Raw genomic sequence first — 12688 nt, forward strand, 5'->3', positions numbered from 1 at the left:
CGACGAGATTGGCGATATCAATCAACGGGGGCAGGCACGCGATGTGGAAGCAACGATGTTTTTAAATAAATTAAATAAACCATGTTTTTGTTTCTTTTCATGTCTCATTCAAATATGACAACTTTGAAGTTTTTTTTATTGAATGAGTTTAGTTTATTATTTAAATTATTTAAAACTTTTGCAATTGATACACCCAAAACTGGGAAGTGCTGGTCTGAGAGAATAATGACCTCGAGTCGAGAGAATAGTGGTACCATAGAGGAGAAAAGCAACTCGCGACATAATTTTGAAGCTAGGAATTTTGACAGGTATGATTTTCATAAAGTATTCCCCTTCTGTTCTCTCCCACATAAAAACTGGGGACAATGTAGCTGTCAAACTAGGCCAAACTGTTAAAGTCACTCACACAATGAACTTTGAGTGACTTGAGTTCATTTCTGACGTCACAATTTTCTCCTCTATAGAGGAGAATAGCTCGGAACTTAACCTCAAAGGTAAATAAAACAAATGAACTTTTTTGACAGGTGTCGTTGTCGGGACACCTGTCAAGCCACTCAAAAGGCACTCACAAAATGAATACTGAGTTCTTTGAGTTCATATGCTACGTCACAGTTTTCTCCCCTATAAGTGGAGAAAATCGTGACGTCAGAAATGAACTCAAATCACTCAAAGGTCATTTTGTGAGTGACTTTAACATTTTGGCCTAGTTTGACAGCTACCTTGTCACCAGTTTTCTGTGGGAGAGAAAAGGAGGCGAATACTTTATGAAAATCATACCTGAGCAGTTCTCTCAGATTTCGGTCATTCGATTTTTTTTGTATTTTTTAATCCGACTGAAACTTTTTTGGTGCCTTCGGTATGCCCAAAGAAGCCATTTTGCATAATTAGTTTGTCCATATAATTTTCCACACAAATTTAGCAGCTGGCCATACAAAAAAGATGTATGAAAATTCCAAAATCTGTATGTTTTGAAGGAATTTTTTGATCGATTTGGTGTCTTCGGCTATGGATATGGACCACACTGAAAAAAATGATACACGGTAAAAAAAATTTTGGTGATTTTTTATTTAACTTTTTGTCACTAAAACTTGATTTGCAAAAAAACACTTTTTTTATATGTTTTAGAGGACATCAAATGCCAACTTTTCAGAAATTTCCAGGTTGTGCAAAAAATCTTTGAGCGAGTTATGAATTTTTGAATCAATACTGATTTTTTCAAAAAATCGAAAAATTGGTGGCAAAAATTTTTCATCTTCATTTTTCGTTGTAAAATCAAATTTGCAATAAAAAAGTACTTTAGTTTAATTTTGATAAAGTGCACCGTTTTCAAGTTAAATCAATTTTTAGGTGACTTTTAGGCACATGTTTGCCCACTTTTGAAAAAAATATGTTTGAAAAGCTGAGAAAATTCTCTATATTTTGCTTTTTTGAACTTTGTTGATACGACCCTTAGTTGCTGAGATATTGCCATGCAGAGGTTTAAAAACAGGAAAATTGGCGTAATATTTATGTTTGGCCCTTTTGAAATGTTAGTCTTGGTTAAAAAAAATTTAAAATATTTTTTCCAAAAAGATCGGAAAATTTCCCGAATGTTTCATTTTTTAACATTGAAAATCGGATCATTAGTTGCTGAGATATCAACATTAGAAAATGGTGGGTTGTTTGGGTGAGACTTATAAAACATCAATTTTCCTGTTTTTTAACCTTTGCATGGCAATATCTCAGCAACTAAGGGTCGTATCAACAAAGTTCAAAAAAGAAAAATATAGAGAATTTTCTCAGCTTTTCAAAAGTATTTTTTCAAAAGTGGACAAACATGTGCACTAATTTAAAAAAAATTAAAACTGCGACTATTTTCAAAAAAGTAAACTAAAAATGGATTTAACTTGAAAAAGGTGCACTTTTGAAAATTTCACTAAAGTTCTATTTTATTGCAAATTTGATTTTACAACGAAAAATGAAGATGAAAAATTTTTGCCACCAATTTTTCGATTTTTTGAAAAAATCAGTATTGATTCAAAAATTCATAACTCGCTCAAAGATTTTTTGCACAACCTGGAAATTTCTGAAAAGTTGGCATTTGATGTCCTCTAAAACATATAAAAAAAAATAGTGTTTTTTGCAAATCAAGTTTTAGTGACAAATAGGAAAAATAGAGGATCGAAGTAAACCATGCGCGTGTGCGGATCGAAATATTTTTCGCTGTCAATTTTGTGCTTCAAATTTTCTTCCAAAAATTATAATAAATACTTAATTTTGCCCTTTTTTGGCAATATCCTGTGGAAAACTTAGTGGTCACGGACAAGCGCTTCAGCAGTTGTATCCAGCGGAGCATTTGGAACAAAACCTTCTGGAATTTCGAAAAGGTGTTTGGTGCAGATATCGAAGCAGCGTCCTGGCTTCAAACGGAAAGAATCATCATAATCAAGATTTTCCAGCAGCAGCAACTTCATCCGGTTCACTTCCACGGACAACGGTGGAGTCCGTCGGCAACGTCACCAATCCCAGTCAAACGTCGTGGTTGGCTGTTTTAAGTTTGTTGAAGGGAGGTCATCGAATCGCAAGTTTATAAAATCGGACAACTCCCGGAACTCAAATGAAGCTGTCTTGAAGCATACATTATTTGGTGAGCCCGTTCTTTTTATAAAACATAAAACTCTCTCACTAATATTCTCACATTCGCTCAAACCACTCAAGACAACCACGCCAAATTACCATTAAATACGCGGTAGGGTGTTCCCTTGGTCGTTCGCTGTGAGTTGTGGATTGCCTGCTTCTCTAATGAAGGTTCGACTAAGGGGGCATGCTTATTAATTTCTCGTCGCTCCATACCCTCAGTGACGTGATGGGAACAAGGGCGTCTATGCAAAGTGTCCCTACACCCGTTACAAATTTCCGGCGCTTGGGGAGGGAAAAGGGGAACGATTTTGATTTATGCGCCGGTGTTTGTAGCAATAAAATTCGTGCAAAAAAAACTTATGCACGTGGGTGTACAGATTATGGAGTAAAAGATGATCGAATTGTTCACCTAGCGCTCACATGTGTTCCAGGACCAAGTTGCCTGCGGGTATGGGGATCATACATACATACATACATACATCAAGTTTTAGTGACAAATAGTTAAATAAAAAATCACCAATTTTTTTTACCATGTATCATTTTTTTTCAGTGTAGTCCATATCCATACCTACAACTTTGCCGAAGACACCAAATCGATCAAAAATTCCTTCAAAAGATACAGATTTTGGAATTTTCATACATCTTTTTTGTATGGCCAGCTACCAAATTTGTATGGAAAATTATATGGACAAACTAATGATGCAAAATGGCTTCTTTGGGCATACCGAAGGCACCAAAAAAGTTTCAGCCGGATTAAAAAATACAAAAATTAAAATTCAAAAAAAAAGATCGATTTCGTAGAGAACTGCTCACCTGTCAAAATTCCTAGCCTCAAAATTTAGTCGCGAGTTGCTTTTCTCCTCTATTCACGGACACAGAGAACACAGCTCGAGATGGGCGAGAGAATTATTCCCTCGAAGTTAATTTGCAGTAAAAAGTTCATCTGTCAAACAAAAAACCAAAAGTGACGACTACGGGAATCGAACCAGAGACGATGTACGACACTCGTTGGAGATTTATTGTATCAATTAACGAATTAACATATTTGTTATGATGACGTGAGTTGGTATCATTATTCTTACGATTTTTGCTTTGAATTTCGACTTTGAATTTTGGGTGTATGACATTTCTTGGAGATTTATAGATTCAATTAGGGAATGAACACATTTATTATGATGGCGTAAGTTGGTAGCATTATTCTTTCGATTCTGGCACTGATACCTTCATTTTTTTTGAAGGAGCGATTCCCTCGACTCCGAGTTTTGGGTGTACATTCAATTCCTTCTAAGTTTTTTTGTAAATTACTTTATGAAGGTTTTAGAAAATTTTGGATTTTGAATTTTTAATGATATTTTGAAACATTATATTTTCAGTACAGACACTGACTGTAAATCTTAAAGCTAATGTATTTCAACACGCGATGGCTAGCGAAAGCTTTCTTCGAAGCAGTCAGATATGACTAATTTAGACTTCAAATAAATACGATGGGCAAACAAAACAAGTCTTAAAACGGAAATTAATCCCCTTCGCTTCATAAGTAAGACACTCGAGAGCGCAAAACTTTTTCCCCACGCTCAATCCCGAGCGATTGCGCTCAAATTAGCTTGTCTTTCTGGCCCGGTTGGTGAAAATACTGTCACCAGGTGAGAGAGCCCCAACATCACCCCGAGAGTTGGTTGTTGGGTGGGAAAAAGTTCTCGGCGGCTGTTTGCTCAGACGGAATTAACGCTCCGAGAGATATTTGCGAAAGTGCTTGAGGTTAATTCCTCGAATGACTCGAAAGACACTGCATTACAGCAGGGGTCCAAATATCTTTGAGGAGAACGTTGAAAGTTGAGCAATAAGTAAGGCCTCAGGTAATACTTATCAGAAATTGGGAAAGTTTTTGGCATCGATGGCAGATCTTGGTGGCACAACTCTGAAGTGGAATTATTGGGACTTTTAGCGGGAAATGAAATAAGTCTTAAAATATTTTTATGATATTTATAAAATATAGGAAAAGTTTTCTCATAACAATTCTAAAGAATGCAAACCTAATAATAACTGTAAATCCATTAATTCATTAGTCAATGTTTATTTAGTTTAAGTAAATTGCACCAGATTGTGGATGGCGATGATGATGCAGCAATCAAACATATATTCCCAAGTAATTGTGCCTAAACGGAGCAAATTTATTTGAAGTGCGCAGTGGTGAGAATTATGTGCCACGGGAGACCAATCATGGCAAGTTCTCGGTCTGCAGCAAATACTCTATTATGTATGTTTGGCAAACACACGAGTGGCAGTGGCCAAACAGCATATCAGACGAGCTTTATGTGCAGCTCGATGCTTAAGCTGGTGTACAGGTGTTGATAACCAGGATTATTAGAGTTCATTTCCACCATGTGGACCTAGAGATTTACGAATTCAATTGTTTTGAACCTAAAGAGATGATAGGATTTCACGTTTTATTTTTTTAAGCTAATAATTTTATAGTCAAAGTTTAAATCAATTATTGGGAAATATACTGAGCGGACGGAATAAACCATTAGTTCATACTTTTTAGATGAAATAATGCAAATTGCACTAAACTTAGACTAAACTCCTAAAATTTCATCTGATTTGAATTAAAGTTTACTTAGCAAAATTTGTATTATAAACGCAACGATTTCGACCATTTTTGTTTTTTGTATTTTTTTGACTCAAACTTTGTGGGGGCCTTCCCTATGACTAAAGAAGCTTTTTTGTGTCATTTCACCCATAAAAGTCTCCTTTCAATTTTGGCAGCTGTCCATTCAAAAATGGCACGTAAATATTCGAAAAACTGTAACTTTTAATGAATTTGCTGGTGTCTTGGGCAAAATTGTAGGTTTTTGTGAGGACCATTAAAAAAATGTTTTAGAGGACAAAATCCCGCAACTTTTGAGCCAAAGAAAAGTATGGTAAAAAGTTGTGCAGCCGAGCCATGAATTTTTGAAAAATTAGTTATTTTTGATAAAATTCCAAATTTTATACAAACAATTTTTTGAACTATTTTTTATGTAAAATGGAATATGCAATCGAAAAGTAGGTACTTTACAGATTTCCACCATCTCTGAAAATATTTTTTTGAAAAGTTCAGAAAATTTGTTATAAGATTGTCTAACAGACATTAAAGATTGGACCTCTGGTTGCTGAGAAACAGCGGCTTAAAGAAAAAGAAACAGGAAAATTGAAGTTTTCTAAGTCTCACCCCCACAACCCTCCATTTTCGAATGTCGATATCTCAGCAGGAAATGGTCCAATTTTCAATGTCAAAATATGAAACATTCGTAAATTTTTTCGATCTTTTATTTTTTTTTCAATCAAGACTATCATTTCAAAAGGGCCAAACATTGAATATTACGCCCTTTTGAAATGTTAGCCTTGATAAAAAAAATCAAAATATTTTAAAACTCTTGTATAGAGCTTGGACAATCGAAATTTTATTAAAATGAAAAATATCTTTATTTTTTTGACTCTCTTTTGGTAAGTGTAAAAAAACTTTTATCTGCCTTCGCTGAACTAACATGCCAGGTCAATTTTGGAACGTTGAATTTTACGGCGTAAATTAATGAATACCATGGTTCTTGAAATTTCAATTTTACTATATTTTACTATATTTTATAAGTGGGTTCAAAAAGTGTGTTCAAAAAAATTAAAATTACACAGATCACGCCATGTTTCGCATAAACATAAAATATGCTCAATTATTTCTAAAATGTTCAAAAAATTCACTGTAAATGAACGATTAACACTCATAATCACAAAGATCACAGTGAAACATTCCTCATCTACCCCACGTTCTAAATTGGCCTTATTTGCGGTCATGTACCGCGCAAAAGCTTTCCCTCCAGCTTGCTCGCTCGGTTCGTGACGCCTAAGCTCGCTGTCCGTCCGACATCGCAGCTGGCGAAAGGATATACGTGCTAAATGTAGCGGAACGTGTGTGCATGCTGTGCTCCCACAATATCGAGCATCAACCCATCTCCAACCACCACCGAAAGCCAAGCTTAAAGCTCCCACACCAACGGCGGCAGCCTTTTGTGCTAAAATGGCTTCATTTGGTGCCACTCACGTCCACGATCTGTCGTTATCCTATTCATCAAAGGCCCACCTCCCTCCCTCCCCAGAAATTGCACGAGGCAAAAGCTTTCGAATGCGTGACACATGTCCTGCGAGCTTGGCTTAGCTAAAGGATAATGACGTTGCGGCGTTAAGATGGCTTGATGGAAGCTTTCAAATGCATGACACGAAAATAGTTGGAAATTTGTTTTTTTTTTCATCAATTATTTCATATTCGGCAATTTTTGAAAGTATACTATAACATTACTGTAATGATGTATAAAGAATTTTGCGATACTTTTTGTTTCAAAATTCTGCAAATCAGGCTTGAAATTAAACAAAAAATAATAATTTGCAATCTCCTTGACCTTGACCAAAGCCAAGCGAAAACTTTAAACAGTATTATAAGGCTATAGAGTAGTTCTCTACGATTTCGCAATTTTTTTCCGCGATTTTTAATTTTCATTTTTTGAGTTGGATTTTTTTTTGGTGCCTTTTTAGGCTGGTACAAATTTTATTTAAAGTTTTGTTCCCCCCCCCCCTCCTTCAAAATTGGCCCGAAAAATCAGGGGGCAAATAAAATATTTTTTCCAAAAACTTTAAAATTTAAGTACAATCAGCTGAAATCAATTTAAAATGCATTCCCCTGCGTTCAAAATCATTTTTAAAATGTTTGATCTGAAAATCTTTGGAATTTTTGAAAATTTTCGAGGTTTGTTTTCGTCAAATCTTATTTTTTTTTGAAAACTAATGATTGCAAAACAACTGAACTAGTGTAACATGCATTTTAAAGCACTTATTCCATGCAAATATCAAAACTATGGCTTGTTTTTTAAATATTTATATTTTTTTATTGTTTTGCTCAGATCTCATATCTTTTGAGCACGTTAGAAAGGTCTTTTAATTTTCTATCCAGCGACAAATAGCATGACATACCCGAACAACGTTTTCATCAAAATATATAAAATCCGGCCTCCAAAAGGTGCATTAATAACACTTAAGTGCTTATAACTTTTGATAAGGTTGTCAGATCGTCAATCTTTTGAATTCTTTGGAAAGGTCTTTTGATTACCTATCCAACGACGGGTCACATGATAGATCTGGACAACGTTTTCATCAAAATATCTTAAATCCGGCTTCCAAAAAGTGCATAAATAAAACTTAAGTACTTATAACTTTTGATAGAATTGTCAGATCTTCAATATTTTGAACGCGTTAAGGTTAGGTTAGGTCTATTGAATACCTTTCTGAAAATGTATAACATGGTGGGGTTTTTTTCAAAAACCACCCTTTTTACAATCTTCCGGACTTTTGCTAAAATCGTTTTTTAGCATAACTTTTGAAGTACTTAACTAAACTTTATAATTTTCAATAGCGACTTATGGGACCCCAAGACTGATCGTTTGAGACCAAAACAGACAAAATCGGTTGAGCCAGTGCCGAGATAATCCAGTGCAAATTTTGTTGATCAACATCCCACCACACACACAGACATTTGCTCAGAATTTGATTTTTAATCGATATGTACACGTGAAGGTGGGTCTAGGTATTCAAATTAAGAATTTAATTTTTCGAGTGATTTTATAGCCTTTCCTCAATGAGGTGAGGAAGGCAAAACAAGACTAGCAGAAGAGAGCACGGGTAATCGGCGAGTTGCTCTCTTCAGCTTAGAACTCGCGGCGAGAACTCGAGAGAGAGGGAACCATTATGAAGTAAATATACTTTGAAAAAATATTTGCCCGTTTAAAATACGAAAAAAGCAAATCAATATTCAGAATATCTGTTGTAATGATAATAAATGATATTTTTTTTAAGATTCAATAATCATTTAGAATTTACTAGAGCAATTCTTTACAAAATCGGCCAATTTTGAATATTTTTAGTTTTTGTATTTTTTTTTTCTTTGGCACAAACTTTGTTGGGGCCTTCTCTATGACCAAAGGAGCCATTTTGTGTCATTGGTTCCCCCGTACAAAAAAAAGTAACCATGAGTGACCATTCCTACTTTTTTTAAGGGTTCAGAAAATTAGCTATAAAATTGTCTAAAAAATTGAAGATTGGCCCTCTGGTTGCTGAGATACAGCGGCTTGAAGAAAAAGAAACAGGAAAATTGAAGTTTTCTAATGGTACGTTCGTTTGAACAGCCGGTGCGGCACTGAGTGCCGCACTCGTCGAGTGCCAGTTTTGGTTCAAACGAACGGTCCAGTTTTGCTCTCAGTTTTTATGCTTGTGTGCGTGCGTGGTGTTTTGTTTTGGTTCAAAAAACGTCAGTCAAAATGCGATCGTTGCAAATTGAACGTACCTCCGCGCTGGTATTAATGCTATATGTCGTATCCTGTCTCAGGAACGATCATTGGAACCCGGAAAGCGGTTCGTAAGAACCTGGAGCTTACTTTTGGTTTGAGATGGCCGTTCTCTAATGAGCTTCAGGTTTACTAGCAAGAGTGACAGTTACCAACGAAATTCCATAAACTTGATGTTCTTCAAATATTCTTAAAATAATAAAATTAAAATAGTAGTTTATGCAACAAGTTGCAAAAAGAAGATTTTTTCAGCACGAGTCGTACATTTATCCAACGAGGTTCACCGAGTTGGATAAATACGAAGAGTGCTGAAAAAATGAAGTTTTGCAACGAGTTCCATACAACATTTTTTGCAATTCCGAAAAACACCCATTGAGTGAAATTTTAAGTCAAATTTTCATGTATTTTGTCAATAAATTGTTTAAATCAAAAAAATGTTGAAAAGTGTTACTTTTCGAAACAAGTGCTGAAAAGTTCAACTTTTCAGCACCCATTTCAGTGCTGAAAAGTAGAACTTTTCAGCATTTATTTTGAAAAGTGTTGCTATTCGATTCTGTTATTTTTGGTACAGAAAAGTAGGCTATTTCGTCGTTCAAGAATGACAGGAAAAGTAAGTAGTTTCACGACGGAATTGCAAAAATGAGTATTATAGAATTTAAAAAAAATATATACAGCAATTCCCCACGAAAACAGCATGGAAAAAAACAAAAGTCCTCGGATCGGGCTCAAAATTTTTCTGGGGGTTCCCTGGCCGAAATAATTAGACCCGTATTTTTTTGTTTGCCCATTAGGGTGACCTACGTCGTGTTAGGGTGGTCTGAAAAATTGCCATTTTCGTCGATTTTCGCAAAAACCACTTTTTTCGAAAAATCATAACTCCTCGCCATTTTAACCGATTTCAATTGTCTTATACGCAAATGAAAGGTGATAAGTTGGCCTTTCAAAGAAAAATAGTAAGAAGTTTCAAAAATCTAGCCTAACATATGAAAAGGGCGTATGAAACTTTAAAATGCCGTTTTGACGGTGTCTGGACCAAAGAGCCTATGTCTGGAAATATTTTTATCGGATTCCCCGGACATTTTTACATAACATACTAAAAAATGGGAGGAGTTCATTAACAGGATTCCGAGATATGATTTTTTGAAAATAAAATCCGTGTTTTTCGACGCGCCGCGCGCAAAAACTGGAGAATGACGAAAAATCAACTTTTTTCACTAAAACTGCGATAACTTTAAAATTTCAGCGATGACCTATACATGTCTGGGTACCAAAAGTTGCGTCTTTTAATTACAAAAAATTTGGTACCCAAACATCTATAGGTCACCGCTGAAATTTTAAAGTTATCGCAGTTTTAGTGAAAAAAGTTGATTTTTTGCCAATTTCGTCATTCTCCGGTTTTTGCGCGCGGCGCGTCGAAAAACACGGATTTTATTTTCAAAAAATCATATCTCGGAATCCTGTTAATGAACTCCTCCCATTTTTTAGTATGTTATGTAAAAATGTCCGGGGAATCCGATAAAAATATTTTCAGACATAGGCTCTTTGGTCCAGACACCGTCAAAACGGCATTTTAAAGTTTCATGCGCCCTTTTCATATGTTAGGCTAGATTTTTGAAACTTCTTACTATTTTTCTTTGAAAGACCAACTTATCACCTTTCATTCGCGTATAAGACAATTGAAATCGGTTAAAATGGCGAGGAGTTATGATTTTTCGAAAAAAGTGGTTTTTGCGAAAATCGACGAAAATGGCAATTTTTCAGACCACCCTAACACGGCGTAGGTCACCCTAATGGGCAAACAAAAAAATACGGGTCTAATTATTTCGGCCAGGGAACCCCCAGAAAAATTTTGAGCCCGATCCGAGGACTTTTGTTTTTTTCCATGCTGTTTTCGTGGGGAATTGCTGTATATATATATATTTTTAATGATAATACCAATTTAAAGAAATATAGGTCATTAATAAATTTTGGAATTTGAAAAATTTCTATAATTTTAGAATTTTATGAAATTTTTACACTGGAAATTTATATTTTTGGTTTAAGTTAGATTTTTGGGATTTTTTTTTTTATACTGGAATTTAAGAACCTAAAAAAACGGGATTTCAGGAATGTTAGAAGCGAGGTTAAAAGTATTAGAAATTTTAAAATAGTTTAGATTTTTTTGTTTCTGAAATTCCTGGAACTTAAGAATTTTTGGAATTTGAAGATTACAGAAATTCTCAAAATTTATATATCCAGAAATTCCCAACATTATCAAATTTCAAAAATTGCTTAAATTCTAAAAAAAATTCTAAAATTTATAAAAAAAAACCATAATTTCAAATAATTGAAGAATATTTGAAAACGCTAACATATCTTAATTCCAAATTCTTTAAAATCACACATTTTTTTTATTTTAAAAATCCAAAAACTTTTGAAATTTCCAAAAGATTTAAATTCCTGAAGATTTTAAAATTATAACCATTGATAAAACTCTAAAATTCCAAAAACTATACCTCAAAACAATCCAACTAAATACTTGAAACCAGAAATTCCTAAAATTCTAAAATTTAAGACATTTCTTAAATGCCTAAATAACCTAAAATTTCTGAATTCCCAAAAAAATCTTAAAATTCTTGAAACTCCTAAAATTCCAGAAATTTTTTAAAAATCTTAAATTCCACATTTTTAAATTCATCATTTCTAAATTTTCTTAAATCTTTTATATGTCATGGAATATCAAAACTCCATTAGAAAAAAAATCTATAATATTCTGAAGTTCTTTGATTCCAGAAATCTCTTAAATTCTATTATCCCCAAAAAAATAACTGCTTAAAATTCCAAACATTTCGCTGGAGTTGTTTAATTTTTTTTATAAATATATATTAAAATATAAAATCTCGCATTTTTTTTTAATTAAAGAATTCCAGGGGTTCTAAGAGTTAATTTTATTTGAGGTAATTCTAAAATTTTACAAATTTATGATTGTTTTTTTAAAGAATTTCAGATATTTTTCTATTATTTTAGGTATTTCTGGAATCATAGATTATATACAATACCTGGAATTTTGAATATTTCTGGAACATCGCGAATTATAAGAGTTAATAGAATTTCAGGATTTTCTTAGATATTGTTGAATGCACGGAATTTTTGGGAATATTAAGACCCTATACAATTTAAGGAAATTTGTAGAGTTTTAGAATTTTAGGAATTTCTGGAATCTTTGAATTTTAGAAATTTTTTGAATTTTTGGATGCCTAGGAATTTTAGAAAATCTAGACATTTTAGGAATTAAAAAAATTTCATTTATTTCTTAATATGTACAGGAATTGTAATTGGCTTGGGAATTTGAATAATTTACGTTATTTTAGAATTTAAGAAATTTCTTTTTTTTAATTATTCAAGAAACTTTAGGATTAATAAATAATCAGAAGCTTTAGGTTTTGTTTTTAATTCAAGGAATTTTAAGAGTTTAAAGAATTTTGGATATTGTAGGAATTTTAAGAACCTAAATGATTTTAGGATTTTTTTATAATCCTTGGAAATTATGGAATTTTAGGAACGCAAAGATTTTTTTTTGAAATTTATGTTGAATTGTTTTTTTTACAATTTCCTATTTTTTCGAATTATAAATGTTTTATAATATATAATTCAAAAAAAAAATCATTTTTATAGTTCAATTATTTGAAAATATTGATATCTTTAGAATTTCAGAAATGTTAATG

This window comes from Culex pipiens, chromosome 3 (assembly GCF_016801865.2).
Source record: "Culex pipiens pallens isolate TS chromosome 3, TS_CPP_V2, whole genome shotgun sequence".
NCBI lineage: Eukaryota > Metazoa > Arthropoda > Insecta > Diptera > Culicidae > Culex > Culex pipiens.